This window comes from Mytilus californianus, unplaced genomic scaffold, assembly GCF_021869535.1.
Source record: "Mytilus californianus isolate M0D057914Y unplaced genomic scaffold, xbMytCali1.0.p SCAF_8, whole genome shotgun sequence".
NCBI classification, from domain to species: domain Eukaryota; kingdom Metazoa; phylum Mollusca; class Bivalvia; order Mytilida; family Mytilidae; genus Mytilus; species Mytilus californianus.
Window position 1 is genome coordinate 71302825 of NW_026262734.1, and position 17193 is coordinate 71320017.

Consider the following 17193-nt stretch of genomic DNA (forward strand, 5'->3'; position numbering starts at 1 on the left):
GGATATACTTGTTATCTTATTATAATCATTGCTGCATCAAACATTTGTAGAACTTAAAAAAATTTTGTATGCACCCGCCGTAGCAGAGGGGGCATTAAGTTTTACCCTTGACGTCCGTACGTCCCAAAATTGGTTTTCGTTCTCTAACTTTAGTTTGCCTCAACCAAATGTTATGAAACTTATACACTATGCTTATTACCACAAAACACAGATCAAGTTTGAATTTTGGTGGCGTCACTTTTACCGTTCTAGAGTTATGCCCCTTTACAAATGGAAAAATTGCTGAATTTTTCGTTTACGTTCTCTAACTTTAGTTTGCCTCAACCAAATGTTATGAAACGTATACACCATGCTCATTACCAAAAAACACAGATCCAGTTTGATTTTTGGTGGCGTCACTTTTACTGTTCTAGAGTTATGCCCCTTTACAAATGGAAAAATTGCTAAATTTTTCTAGCAATTTTTTGTTTCCGTACTCTAACTTTAGTTTGGCTCAACCAAATGTTATGAAGCTTATACAAAATGCTTAATACAACAAAACACAGATCAAGTTTGAATTGTGGTGGTGTCACTTTTACTTTTCTAGAGTTATGCCCCTTTAGAAATGGAAAAATTGCTGAAATATTCGTTTCTGTTCTCTAACTATAGTTTGCCTCAGCCAAATGTTATGAAACTTATGCACAATGCTTATTACCACAAAACAGAGATCAAGTTCGAATTTTGGTGGTGTCACTTTTACCGTTCTAGAGTTATGCCCCTTTACAAATGGAAAAATTGCTGAATTTTTCGTTTCCGTTCTCTAACTTAAGTTTGCCTCTACTAAATGCTATGAAACGTATACACAATGCTTATTACCACAAAACTCAGATCAAGTACAACTTTGAGTAGCGTCACTTTTACAGTTCTTGAGTTTTGTCCCTTTATAACGTTATATGCAAGAGGGGTCATCATCTGTGTCCCATGGAACATTCCCCATTTATTTTAATTTAAATCTACAATCTCTTAATCTTACTATGTTGGATGTAAGCCTGATTTAGTATTTGGATCGACAAATGTATGCATTATTCAACAGAGATCATTGGTCAATAGCTCATTTAGTAGGTTCCTTATACACTGAAATTAATAATGCAACATTTAGCAGATTGCCAGATTCTAAACCAAATTTTTCGCTAGATAAACTTACATGTTGACTTATATAATCTAATGTTTTGACAATTTTGTTTTCCAATTTAATTTTTTGTAACTTTCCATCAAGTCAAGTTATCGAAACATAAGTTTTTATAGCAATGTTTACTATGGTTACGAAAACAATTGCGACACGTATGTAAGAAGAAAGGCAACTATTTGAAATCTTGAAATTAATTCATTCACTATTATGCAACCAGTTTCCAACATCTTGCATCCGAAATGTATGTTTAAGTTGGCTTATTAGGGAAAATATGGAAAAAGTCAACCGACTAAGATCATTTGAAGGAGAAGATCTCCCATTTTTTCATACTTATACATGATAATTGTATTTAGTTATCATTGACTATGTAAGGTATCAAAATGTGTGTAGTTTATTTTCTTTTTATTGCTTGAACATAACTAATCAATAAATATGAAATAATTGCATGAATAATGTTTATGTCTGGAAAATTTTTATAAGATTAAAAATTTTTTTTTTAAAAACTCAAAATTGAACTTTTTCAATCAAAATTTTAAAAAAAATATACTCTCGAAGATTTTTTTGTCAAGAATGCATCAGATGCAATATTTTAAATGATGATATTCGTTTATGCCACAAAATCTGGAATAAAACATTTTGGAGTCATAAAAATGGGTTATTTTGTGAATTTTTGTAATCATGATTTTTGGAAAAACTACAAATTTTTAAATTCAAAATTTTTACTTAAGGTGAAAGAATTTTTCAAACTTTCAAATATTATTTTGAAACACTAATATATAATATTTTAATAGCAAAAGAAAAAGTGGGGAAAAAATGACTTTTAACCGAGCATTTATGACGTTTTTCAAGCAAACTCAAAGCATCTTGTTTCCATGGCAACTCAACTCTTCAACTTTTGAAATGATTATTATTTTTGTTGTCAGTGCACCATGACAAACCCATGATATAAAAATAAAGGAAATCCTAGAGTATGCATTTCTCATTTTCTTTGAAATTCTTTGATGCTTACAGAGAATGGCTCTTTACAATGTTTTATTTTCTTAGATAAGATATCACCATCGATTTTAAATTGAGAATATCAATTCTCTACACGTAGTCATCTTGACGGCTTCTCGGGTCAAAACCGTCAAATATCTATAAACCACAAAGTACCAAAACAAGCAGGGATTAATGTAGTCGTAATATTCAGTGTATTCAGTGTAAAAAATCTCTTGTCAATGGTACGGTTGTTTTACCCGACAAGATAATGACAAACGCATACACACTTTCACGGATCCTAAAAAAATAATTATACTAGACATGGTTGTGCTACCTATAGGCAAACTTTTTAGTTCCCTACCGACGAAGTCGAAGGGGACTTTAGGTTTGCACTCCTTCCGTCTGTCCATCCGTCAGTCCGGCAAATCAGTTTTCCACACTTTTTTCTTCATGCTTTAAGATATTGATTTGATATTTGTTGTATTGTTTTATCATGACAAGTAACAGATTAAGTTCGAATTTTTTTCCGGTCTTATGACTTTGTGCCGAGTTATGGTCCTTTGACTCAGAAAATTCAATAAAATAATCAGTTTTCCACACTTTTTTTTGTCATTCTTGAAGATATTGATTTGATAATTGGTATATAGTTTTATCATGACAAGTTACAGTTCAAGTTTGAATTTTGTTCCGGTCTGATGATTTTGTGCAAAGTTATGGTCCTTGGACTTAGAAAATTCCCTTAATTAATCAGTTTTCAACACTTTTTTCGTCATGCTTGAAGATATTTGTTATATAGTTTACACCATGACAAGTTATAGATCAAGTTAGAATTTTGTTCCAATACTATGAATTTTTAACCGGTAGGGGACTATGTATTGCCATGCAATACTCACAGAATGCTTGTTTTTAACTAACTTGATACGGAGAATGTTTAAAAAAGGGTTAATAGTAGGAAAAGTTTGCCGATCGGATATCTAAATTTTTTAAACAACTATGGTCTGTTGTTTTTAAAACTTATGATTTTAGGAAACATGTAAATATAGGGGAATTAGTTTAGAGCGATTACTTTCATCTCTTATAGTTTAAGGTCATAATTAACTGTATTCCGTGTAAAATTGTTTATAAAAATCAAATTTGTTCATAACTCTTTTATGTCATAAATATATTTATTTAATTCGGCCCTTCCCTTATTTGATCATCAGCATACCTAAAGGAATTATTGCCAGAGGTATTGTGAGGTGACACATCCAGGTATTCAAGCGATTTCCTGTCTTGCTTAAACACTCTTATTACACAATTAAGTGATGCAGGCTCATGCATCGTTTCACTGCTTTGCATACACGGCCGGTAATTTGAAACTTTCCATTTAAAAACTATCAGGTATAATATACAGCATGTGTCTGGAGTTTGACAGTGATACACTAGACATTATTAAACTCATACGTGGAGTTAATTTTAATGCCACTTGTTTATGAATGACTTCTGGTGTAATGAATGATATTTATGAAAATCTAAATAATTCCAACTAAAGATTTGATGAAGTAAAAATCTATTTAGATATTTTCCAATGGTATTATAACCTATTGTCAATTTATAGTTTCTGTTCCAACATGCATGTAATGTATGTCACTGGACGTTAGAATTCCATTCCATCATTATCATCTTGGTAAAATATTGCTGTTGGGTTTATTTTTCCTATACACTTTTTTTTTGCATTATACGCTCTGGAATATACATCTTACTATTTTGCATGGATTATTAGCAAATGCTATATTTCAACTTTAGTCCTAAGCAAAAGCGCTGTTTTTTTATGCCCCACCTATGGGCATAATGTTTTTTAGTCTGTGCGTCTGTTCGTTCGTCCGTCTGTCTGTCTGTCTGGCTTCAGGTTAAAGTTTTTGGTCAAGGTAGTTTTTGATGAAGTTGAAGTCCAATCAACCTGAAACTTAGTACATATGTTTCCTATGATATGATCTTTCTAATTTTAATGCCAAATTAGAGTTTTGACCTCAATTTCCTGGTCCACTGAACATAGAAAATGATAGTGCGAGATGGGCATCCGTGTACAATGGACACATTGACATGCTTAATTTCATATTAAATAATCATACAAGTAAGGAGGCTAGAATTTATAATTCGGTAGGCTTTGAGTGACTCTGTGTCATAATTTTTCATCATTAAAAATAATGATTACATAATAATGTAATCATTATTTTTCACATAAATCATTTAAATTTTAGACCCTTCAGTTTGCATATAAATACCATTATTCAAATTTCGTTTAAAAACCTACACATCCGAGACGAATAGTAACGTATGGCTTAGTACACCATGCAGGCATTAACCTATTGTCGACAGAGATATGACAACGAGACATTGATACTACAGATTCCCTAAAATTCTTCGGTTTGCATACTGTAAACCGGGAAATTTTTTCGTGCCGTCTATTTTTCACGATTTACCAACAAAATCTAGATTCGCGTCGTGTAGAATTCGCGATGTCCCGATGTCCTACATAAGTTTTTTTTATAAATGATTTGGATACTGTACAGTTTTAATACATGTATTTAAATCAAGAGATAAAACCAATCAGAAATCCTTTTTGTCTGGTATGATTTAAAAATATTAATCTGCTTAAAAGATTATGTTTGCTTGTAAAAACACATTCACAATAAACAGAGAGATATGACCTAATTAAGAGTGAATTAAATGCTGCCAGAATTACTGCTAATTAGTTAATCTTTTGATCTGATTGATCTGTGCAGCAGATATAATAGATAATCATTTTAAAACTGATTGACAGGTGTCATTTAAATTACATAAATGCAACAATAGTTGTTTATTTAGTAATATCAGTAATGTCCACTTGCTAGTGATGTCTTCATGAGATAACCTTTTGATTTCTAACATTGACTTTTCTTTAGAAAAAAAGTTATATTTTGCGGTATAGGTCTGTCGTCTTTAAAACCGATGTTTTAAATTAGTCATCTACATGTCCTATTGACAAACGATCATGTATGGTCTTTCTGTTTGTGTTTGGATTTCCTTGAAATATTCAACTCTTACCGCGAAAATAGTGAAAATAAAACTGACGCAAAAATTTCCCTGTTTACAGTAACAAAATATATCATTTTTCGAATAACGATTTTGAATTTACACCCACCAAACCAATAAAAACTTATGGCTAAGTATACCATGGAGGCATTTAGATATATTGAGGGACCATTTATAACATCTCATATAAAAACAAACACGCTCTTTTCATAAGAAAACAAATATGTGAAAAGTTTATTTGATGAGGAAAATTAGTCTCCTTTGATCTTGAATTAATTTGTTAAAAAAAAAAAATCCTCAAACAGAATAGATAACTAATTAATTAGCTTAAATTAATAATGATTGTCAATCCTTTAATGAAATAAAAGATAATTGACATTCTATTTAAATTCCCCCGAGAAATTTTCTCCAGGTGATTGGTTTTTATACGCCCGTTTACGGGACGTATTATGGTATGCTGTTGTCCATCTGTCAGTCGTCAACATGTCGGACAATAACTCAAAAAAGCTTTAACCAATTTGCATGAAACTTTGGTTAATTGTTCATATCTATTGATGTGAGCTCCCTTTTGTTTTTTATAAATTTTAGATTTTACATTTCCGAGTAATGGGGTTTTATTCATTAAAAAAGGGGGATTTCCCAGTTATCGGACAATAACTCAAAAACACTTTCACCAATTTGCAAGAAACTTTGGTGAATTGTTTATATCTATTGACATGAGCTCCCTTTCAATTTTTATAAATTTTAGATTTTACATTTCAGAGTTATGGGGTTTTATTCATTAAAAAAAGGGGGATTTTCCAGTTTTCGGACAATAACTCAAAAATGCTTTCAGCAGTTTTCATGAAACTTTGTTGAATTGTTTATATCTATTGACGTAAGCTCTCTTCAGATTTTTATAAATTTTAGATTTTATGTTTCCGAGTTATGGGATTTTATTCATAAAAAAGGGGTGATTTTCCAGTTTTCAGACAATATCTTTAAAGTGCTTTGAGCAGTTTTCATGAAACTTTGGTGACTGGTTTATATCTATTAAGATAACCTCCCTTTAGGCTTAATTGCTTTTGGGTAAATTTCAAACAAATTGTTTTACAAAATGCTCATCTATTCGAGAAATAAACAATGGCAAACAATGCCGATTCCAAAATAATAAACACATTCTATTCACACAGACTTTGCATTGAATTGGATGTCGAAATTATCAAGGTAAATAAAAGGAAAAATATTTTCAGTTCAATATCAGTAAATAATTTGTGTTCAATAAATATTTCTGGAAAAAAATCGCAACTATTAATAAAGAAAATATATACCGAAACCATAGGATTTTTTATTTAATCAATGCAAAACGTTACACGTGTGTTCATTTTCTTTCATTCTTATTTTGTGGTTATTATATACAAGAAACAATAATCTGCGCGCTTTTAATTACACAAAAATTTGACAAGCAATTAAGACTTTAACTGATTTTAAATTCCTACCGAGCATTCAAAATCAGTCTAAAACGTCACAACCCGATGACGTATGTCAACCATAAAAGTTAAAAATATTTGATTTTCTCTGTGTATTAGAGGGAATATAAATTTAAAACTTTATGAATGTGTTTTTGTCTCACCTGCGACGAAAGTCACAGTATGCGATACATAGGTAAATTACTATCCGGTGGCGGCGGCGTAAACTATTTGTATAAAGCTTTATATTTCAGAAGGTAGAAGACCTGGATGCTTCATACCTTGTATGCAGATACCTTATGTTACGAAGCTTCTGTCTGTCATGTGCCCATTGTCCTTGACCTCATATTCATGGTTCAGTGACTGCTTGAAAAATAATTACAGTTTTTTTGTCATGTGAATTTCTCACTTATTATGAGTAATAGAATAACTATATCTACATGTCCGTCAGACAGGGTTAACCTGACCTCGACCTCAATTCATGGATCAGTGATCAAGGTTAAAGTTACGTGATTAGGTCCGTTTCTCAATTACTACAAGCAGCAGGTCAACTATATGTGGTGTATGGAATGATTGTGAGGGGTACATGTCAGACTGGCAGGTTTCATCTAACCTTGACCCCATTTTCATGGTTTATTGGTCATTGTTAATTTTTTGTGTTTTGGTCTGTTTTTCAAGTACTGTAAGCAATAGGTCAACCATATTTGGTGTATGGAATGATTGTAAGGTGTACATGTCTGTCTAGCTGGTGTCATCTGACCTTGACCTCATTTTAATGGTTCATTGGTCAATGTTATGTTTTTGTGTGTTGGTCTGTTTTTCAAGGATTATAAGCAATAGGTCAACTATATTTGGTTTATGGAATGATTGTAAGGTGTCTGTCTAGCTGTTGTCATCTGACCTTGGCCTCATTTTCATGGTTCATTGGTCAATGTTAAGTTTTTGTGTTTTGGTCTGTTTTTCAAATACTAATAGCAATAGGTCAACTATAATTGGTGTATGGAATGATTGAAAGGTGTACATGTCTGTCTAGCCAGTATCATCTGACCTTGACCTCATTTCCATGGTTCATTGGTTAACATTAAATTGATGTGTTTTGGTCTGTTTTTCAATTACCATAAGCAATGGGTCAACTTTATTTGGTGTATGGAATAATTTTTAGGTGTACATGTCTGTGTGACAGTTTTTATCTGACCTTGACCTCATTGTCATGGATCTTTAAAAATGTTAAGTTTATGTGATATTTGTAGTAAAACCTTTATCTTTAAGACTTTCAACGTGAAATCAATGGACAGTAAAACAGGGGAGACATTTCAGTGTGTGCACTCTTGTTTATATTATAATAAACATATTTAGATGATAAGTAAAAATGCGTGAACTTTCTCTTTAATACTCAATACATTTCTCAATATTCTGTTTGGAAGAAAAACTTGCAATTTATTTCAGTCAATTGCGTGTAAAGGGGACATACATGTTACAATGTAGAATATCCAGCTTTTCAGTTCTGCATTCACAATATGCTTGGAAAATAACCTTGGGCATAGAAAGTCAAACATAAATTTGACATTGAATAACACTAAAGGCTTGACAATAATTATGATGTATAATATATAGATGACATCATGAATTCTTAAATATGCCTTCAACAATGAGCAAATCCAATAGACTGAAAAAAACATTTATGGTAGACAGCAATAAGTAACAAACATTGAATTGCATGATCCTGGTTTGGAACATGCACATAAAGAATGTGGCAGGATTGTGAACGCTCAAACCTTCCCCTTACCTGGGACAGTTATGTAACAGTACAACAATAGAACAAAATGACAAAAGACCTAATCTAAGACTACTCACAGTTACTGAAAGCTAGTTTAACTATAAAAAATTAAGAGATGTGGTATGATTGCCAATGAGACAAATCTCAACCAGAGACCAAATGACATAGAAACTATAGGTCACCATACAGTCTTCAACAACAAGGAAAACCCATGTCCCATAGTCAGCTATCAAAGGCCCCAAAATGACAAATGTAGAACAATTCAAACAAGTAACCCTGGCTGTGTAAGGATGCTAACGCGAAAGTCGCCAAAACGGCCCCAACCATTGTTCAGCTGTTTCCATGGTAATTGCAGCCATTTTGAACATTCCAAAGTCGGATAGCACATCTACACATGACAAGTCACATTACTGTAAAGTCTTATAAAGATAAGACCAAATTTAAAATTTTTGCATTTGTACTGTTTCCATAGTAATGGCGGCTATCTTAAAAATTCCAATGTCTCCACATCTTTACATGCCAGTTAACATCTCTGTAAAGTTTCATTAATTTTGAAGCATTTTAAAAAAAAAATTTCACATTTTTGCAGTTTCCATGAAAACGGTGGCCATTTTGGAAATTCCAAAGTCAAATGTTACATCTACATATGGTAGTTAACATTTGTGTAAAGTTTAATGAAGTTCGAAGCATTTTGAAATTTTTCACATTTTTGCAGTTTCCATGGTTTAATAAAGGGGGGACCATTTAAAAAAATTCCAAAGATGAACTGCTGCTACATATGGTGCTTTTCCGTTATAATATACCAACATATAACATGTAATGTCTCTAGAATTAATTCAACACTGATGTTCTAGAATGTTCCATGAAAATTGACCCCTCTCAAATAATGCCAAGGAGACCCCCAGTTGAAATAAAAAATGTAACATGTTGAAGTGGACATGTGTCTCTAAATAATGATAGAAATATTCATGCTTCTACCTTCTATACATAAAGCACCAATCTAAGAAATGTACCCCACTCATCTTTGAGCCCCTTATTATGCCAAGTAGAAACCCTGGTTTCGTGAACAATGGCTTCTGCAACCCCTATGATACAGACCCATACCCATAATTGATATAAAGTTTCCATCCTCTATTGCTTACAAGAAAATGGTAGGACAGTTAAGGGGTTAGAAAGAGAAGAATATTACCTAGATTTGCAATTGCGAGCAATAACAGATGGCACCCTAGTCTGCCCATTTGCAACTAAACTGCAGACATTTTAAAAATTTTAAACATTCAATGCAAATATATGCATGACGACACATATTTCTGTAAATTTGCAGCAGGTTTGAAGCATTTTTCAATTTTTCACATTCTTGCTGTTTCCATGGTAAAGGTGGCCATTTTGAAAATTCCGAAAAATCAACTCTTCACATGCCATTTAACATTTCTGAACCATTCCAAAGTTAATCCACAATTAAATTCTCTATAAGTTCTTTATAACGTTTTGTTTCATTAAAAAAAATGCACCAAATCTTTTTGTCAAATATTTTGTGTGTGTAAAGAACAGTACTAGTCCAAACATATATCCAACATTCAGAAAGATTGCTCCCCAGTATCTTACAAATTTAGCCAATACACATCCATACCCCTATGGACAAGTCAAGAGATGTTCCGAAAACTGTAAATATCACCTTTTTGCACCTGGCCTAATCACTCTTTCCATATCAAAATCAGTTAAAATACAACATCCAAAAGTTTATTTCACCTCTCTTCTTTCATTTCCATCCAAAAAAACTAAGAAATGAGTGAGGAAGGGAAAGAAAAAAAATTAAGAAAAAATACACTCTAATTAAAAGGTACTATATTCGTGGACAACCAAAAGCGGGATCATTAATTGTGGTCTGGGGCCTATTAGGGGTCTAAAACTTGACCAATTCTAATAAAACTTGGCATGATTTAAGCTTAGTGTATTATGAAACAGTTTACAAAGTTTCAAAGCCATATATATGATACCAATTATAAAAAATGTGGCATTTTTTATATCTGAACTTTGGGTGTTGAATTGTGGCGTTGAATTAGAACAATTTCAACTATCAAATTTGGGCTTCTAAAAACCAAAATATACCAAAACTTACACTTAATGTCTCTATGTATAAGTTATCACCTATTAAAAGCAACAGATAGCATACTTCATGTTTCAGACTTATAAAAAATGGCCAGATATAAATTTTATATGAGCCTGTGCCAAAAAATAGAGGTTTTCAAATGAAGTGAGGCCTTATATGAAATGTAATATTTTTCACTTACCACAATTTTCTGAAGTTGTTAAGTTATAAAAAAAACCTTTTACATGTTATAAATGTACTTTTAATGGAAATATAAGTTTCAAATAGCATAACACATGTTAATAAAATGGTCTTCAGCAATGTCAAGCTTAAAAAAACAGATTGTCAATTTAGGTCGTTCCCCACATTTGCATATTAAAAAGCATATAAATGATATGGGAGATGGAGATATGCTTCTTTTTGCTCAAATCTTTGCTTAGATATGATAAAACATGGAGCCTGGATGTAACAAGACTGTCACTTTCAACTATATATGTAGACAGTATGATCTGATGCAAAGTTATTTACTGTACTTTTTAAAACCGGCATGAATTTCAGCCTCAAAAGGCCAATATTTTAACCACTAGCTTTCAAATAAAAGAAAATAAAGGTAGTCTGTGAAACATTCAAGGTCAAACAACCAGTAATAAGTGCTTTTGATATAGATTCAGTGAAATCTGCTAAAAGGAATTCAATTTGTATGTGCATAGAACCTCATTTTTCACTTGCTTCATACTGCTTAGACTAAGACAATTAAAGCAGCACATTTTGCACTCTTATTCTGATTTTATCTACTTTTTTTGTATGTTCAGTGTTCAAAAATGAGTTAAACATCTACATTAGATACCACAAACACAAATAGAAAATCAGAAAAACCTGTCAGAGAGAAAGTAAGCATGCTACTTTTGTAAAAATATTGAAACAACTGAAAAAGTTCAATTTTGGGCATGTAGGCTGAAATGTCACTTTTTTACAAAATTTCTATCAAATAAAAGTGGAAATCATTTATTCTCATGTAGTTTGACAAATTAATACCAATAGATCATTCAGGGAAATAGTCAAAGTACAAATTCAATATTTCCTGGATTCACCTCTTAGGCCACAGACAACAATTAAATTCTCTATTAGTTCTTTATAACGTTTTGTTTCATTAAAAAAAAATGCACCAAATCTTTCTATCAAATATTTTGTGTGTGTAAAGTACAGTACTAGTCCAAACATATATCCAACATTCAGAAAGATTGCTCCCCAGTATCTTACAAATTTAGCCAATACACATCCATACCCCTATGGACAAGTCAAGAGATGTTCCGAAAACTGTAAATATCACCTTTTTGCACCTGGCCTAATCACTCTTTCCATATCAAAATCAGTTGAAATACAACATCCAAAAGTTTATTTCACCTCTCTTCTTTCATTTCCATCCAAAAAAACTAAGAAATGAGTGAGGAAGGGAAAGAAAAAAAATTAAGAAAAAATACACTCTAATTAAAAGGAACTATATTCGTGGACAACGAAAGCGGGATCATTAATTGTGGTCTGGGGCCTACAAATAAGTCAACATGACCAAAATGGTCAATTGACCCCTTAAGGAGTTATTGCCTTTTATAGTCAATTTTTAACAATTTTTTGTAAATTTTTGTAATCTTTTACAAAAATCTTCTCCTCTGAAACTACTGAGACAAATTTAACCAAACTTTGCCACAATCATCATTATGGGTGTTTAGTTAAAAAATGTGTCCAATGACCCTGCCTATCAACCAACATGCCCGACATGGATAAAAATAGATCATAGGGGTAAAATGCAGATTTTGTCTTATATCTCTGAAACTAAAGCATTTAGAGCAAATCTGACCATGGTTAAAAATGTTCATCAGGTTAAGATCTATCTGCCCTGAAATTTTCATAAAAAATCAGACAACCCGTAGTTGGGTTGCTGCCCCTGAATTTGTCATTTTAAGGAAATTTTGCAGTTTTTGGTTATTATCTTGAATATTACTATAGATAGAGATAAACTGTAAACAGCAATAATGTTCAGCAAAGTAAGATCTACAAATAAGTCAACATGACCAAAATGGTCAATTGACCCCTTAAGGAGTTATTGGCCTTTTAAGTCATTTTTATTTTGTAAATTTTTGTAATCTTTTACAAAAATCTTCTCCTCTAAAACTACTGAGACAAATATAACCAAACTTTGCCACAATCATCATTAGGGTATCTAGTTTAAAAAATGTGTCTGATGACCCTGCCTACCAACCAACATGCCCGACATGGCTAAAAATAGAACATAGGGGTAAAAACGCAGATTTTGGCTTATATCTCTGAAACTAAAACATTTAGAGCAAATCTGACAGGGATAAAAATGTTCATCAGGTTAAGATCTATCTGCCCTAAAATTTTCAGACAAATCAGACAACCCGTAGTTGGGTTGCTGCCCCTGAATTGGTCATTTTAAGGAAATTTTGCAGTTTTTGGTTATTATCTTGAATATTATTATAGATAGAGATAAACTGAAAACAGCAATAATGTTCAGCATAGTAAGATCTACAAATAAGTCAACATGACCAAAATGGTCAATTGACCCCCTAAGGAGTTATTGCCCTTTATAGTCAATTTTTAACAATTTTTTGTAAATTTTTGTAATCTTTTACAAAAATCGTCTCCTCTGAAACTACTGAGACAAATATAACCAAACTTGGCCACAATCATCATTAGGGTGTGTCCAATGACTCCGCCTACCAACCAACATGGCCGACATGGCTAAAAATAGAACATAGGGGTAAAATGCAACTTTTGTCTATTATTTTTTGAACCATTATAAATAGAGAAAATCTGAAAGGAGCAAAAATGTTCAGAATAATGAGCTCTACCAGTTGTCCATTTATATGTCAAAACTCAGTGAGACAAATTCTTATAGGAGTTATTGCCCATAAATGACAAATTTTACCTTTTTTTTTTCATTTTTCCTATTATCATGAAAACTATGATATTTAGAGAGAAACAATTTTTTTCCGTTATGCCTTATATGATTTAAATTATAATAGATAGATAGACACTTTAAATCACAAAAATGATCAGCAAGGCAAGATCTATTAAAAAGTCAAATTTTGTCGATATAGTTAGTAGACTGTCACTCTTCATAGGAGTGATTGCCCTTGAATGAGAATTTTTTTACCCTCTTTTGTGTTTTGAGGAAAAACTAAAGAAGATAGAGAGAAACTAAACAGACTAAAATATCAGTAATACAAGATCAACAAAATAGAGATTTTTGTTATGAATTCTATTCTCGTCTACAATGTTGGAGAGTGTCCTTTGTTTGATATGCACATAGACCAAGGTGAGCGACACAGGCTCTTTAGAGCCTCTAGTTACCTATTATGTCTGTTTGTTTTGTTCACACATTGTTGTCAATATAATGGAATTTTATGCGACTGTCATACAAGTGAGAGGTTTAGCTTGCTATAAAATCAGGTTTAATCCATCATTTTTGTCTCGCTTGACAGAGTCAAAAAGCGAGACATAGGTATACTGTTTCCGGCGGCGGCGTCAACAATGTATTAGTTTGTGATTAGGTCTAGTTTATGGTGAACCACTAGTGGTAAGTTAAAGATATTTGGTATGCAGTTGTATTTGTATTTGCACATCTCATTACCATGGAAATTATTTGGCCCCGCCCCCTCAGTTATGGTCTATTGACTTTGAAATTTTTGCTTAGTTTTCATGTATTAGTTTGTGATTAGGTCAGTTAATGGGGAACCACTAGTGGTAAGTTAATGATAATTAGTATGCAGTTGTATAAGCATTGGCATATCTCATTTCCATGGAGATTATTTGGCCCCGCCCCCTCAGTCATGGTCTATTGACTTTGAAATTTTTGCTTAGTTTTCATGTATTAGTTTGTGATTAGGTCGGTTTATGGGGAACCACTAGTGGTGGGTCAATGATATTTGGTATGCAGTTGTATTAGCATTGGTACATCTCATTATAATGGAGATTATTTGACCCCGCCCCCTCAGTTATGGTTTATTGAATTTGAAATTTTGCTTAGTTTACATGTATTAGTTTGTGTTTAGGTTTGTTTAAAGGGAACTACTTATGATAAGTCAATGGTATTTGGTATGCAGTTGTATTAGCATTGGCACATCTCATTTCCATGGAGATTGTTTGGCCATGTACCTTCAGTCATGATTCATTGACTTTGAATATTTGCAAAACTTACATGTAAAAGTGTTGCTATTTTAATTTTAACATTTGCATTATCGAAATAACCAAAAAGCGAGACATATCTCTGTGATAACAGTTTATCTACATAAGGAAATGCCTGTACCAAGTCAGGAATATTTGTTTTCCATTCGTTTGATGTGTTTGAGCTTTTAATTTTGCCATGTTTGATAAGGGACTTTCTGTTTTGAATTTTCCTTGGAGTTCGGTATTTTTGTTATTTTACTTTTTAGCAATGTAAGGTATTTTTATATTTGAATAAAGGAAGTGTATTTTTGTCAGTGATGAATGAATTCCTATTTTAATAAAATTACTGAATTCATATTTTGTTATTGTAAAAAAATTTCAATGCCTCTTTCTGGGGAAATACACATAGCTATCATTTGGGAATCCTATTTACATGTATATCAAATATTATGAAAAAAGAAGATTAATTGAGAACTTCAAGGCAAGTAATTATCATCCAAGTAAGTAAAATCACGGTTTCAGACACTTGCATTCTTACTTTTCTTTTCCATTGGACAGTTAGTGATTGATCTCCCTGTAACCACAGATGTGATTGGTGTGTTCCCATTTCGCCTTAGCTGGGAATTCCAGGTAAAAAAAAATACTAAGGCGATATGGGAATTGTACTAAGGCGAAATGTGAATTTAGATGAAAAAATTAAATAAACAAATTAAACCTCTGTGTTTTTATAACAATATAAACAACATGTAATCAGAAGAAAAAAATCTACAATAAAACATTAGTCAGCAGGAAAGTTGCTTCTTTTATGCTTTATTTAATAAAAGTTTCAATTGTATGAATTTTATGCAATTAGAAAATTCTTAATAATTCAATTATCCTTTACATTGTGCAACACAAAAAGTTAAAAAGAAAGAGAAAAAAAATACATTCCAAAAGATTTATTTACATATATGACAGAAATTTTAATAAAATAAATAAAATAATAAATATTTTATGATGTACCTTCAAAGATTGGCCAACCACACAATCACCTACCAGACCATGCATCAGTCAATAGTAGAAAGATATTAGAATCTGTTAGATCTAGATATAGATCAGAAACTACACCTATACCATCAATTTACGATTAAGAAATAACAAAACTCAGAGATGCACCATGGGATGCCCAGACCCTGGAGACTGCACAAAAACTGTCTACCTTCGAAAGTAAGAGATCAGCACTCTATCGTACCAGACAAAAACTGCAGTATCTCATGTCTTTCCAAACGCACAACTCAAAGGTTGTTTGTTCCACTACGCAAAAGCAATATGGAAAAAGACACAGGAATATGGGCTGCAAACTCAATATAAAGATGTCCCAGATGTCAACAAACTCGTCCGTCGTGCAGCAGCTTTGCCATTACTGCCCTTAGATCGTTTGGAAGACTACTGGTTACACGCCTTGGAAAACGCACCACAGTCAGATGCTTGCACCAAATTAACAGACTATGTAATTCTGACATGGATAGAGGACAGATACCCACAACCAACCTGGAACCACCACCAAACAGAAGGACCCAGGACAAATAATCATTTAGAGGGCTGGCATAACAAGCTAAAAAAGAGAGTCAAAACCGCACATCCAAACATATTTGAAATTATCAATGTGTTCAAGAAAGAGCAAGCATCTAACGAGGTAAAGAAAGTACAGTATGCAGCAGGTGGCAAGATGAGGGGGAAAGCAAAGAAGTATAGAGAAATAGAAGAAAGATTCGCCACTTTGAAGGAAACCCTACACAATGGTACAACTGACTACATTCAGTATGGTGATGCAGCATCTTACATCCTCAAACTTGGAAACTAAATGAACTTTGAACATTCAAATGTGTACATCAGTGCCTTGTTTTTCACAATATGAACTATATGGAAATAATTCTTATGTTTTATGTATTAGTGCTTATTCTCATGCTATTATTTATAACATTGTGCTTTGAATTCAGTGCTGATTCAGAAATAAAATGTTTGTTATGATAGTTTGATATTTGTCTTTATTTATTCATTAAAATATGAAACATCCATATCCAATTTGTCATCTTTAATAAGACTTTATTTACAAAATATAACACATGAGTATAATAAAAAAAACAAATACAATTTCAGAAAAAGAAGAGCAACTATAAAAAAAAATATTTAAAAAGTGGGATACAAAAAATAAAAAAAAATATCTTCTTTTAAATAGTATTTCATGGTAGAATTTGACATCAAAATAACAAATGAAATATCAACTAATTGCAATACAAACAAAACATAACCGACACAATTACATTGTTTACAGAAGCTCCCATTTTGCCTTAGTTAATTCTGTGTACCTGAAAATTTGTACTAAGGCAAACTGGGATTAATTTTATATAATTATTTTGACAGCTAAGGCGAAATGAGAATAAGCCATGTGATTTGATAGTAAATTATAACCTTTGGCACTTCAAGGGTTGTTTTTACAACTATATTTGGA

General features: G+C 32.2%; 1 protein-coding gene across 1 annotated transcript in view; it reads left to right on the plus strand.

The window, feature by feature from the left end:
• The window catches only part of LOC127712846 (DNA replication ATP-dependent helicase/nuclease DNA2-like), a 257582-nt gene that overhangs the window by 83664 nt on the left and 156725 nt on the right, over positions 1-17193 (plus strand). The window lies entirely within an intron of this gene.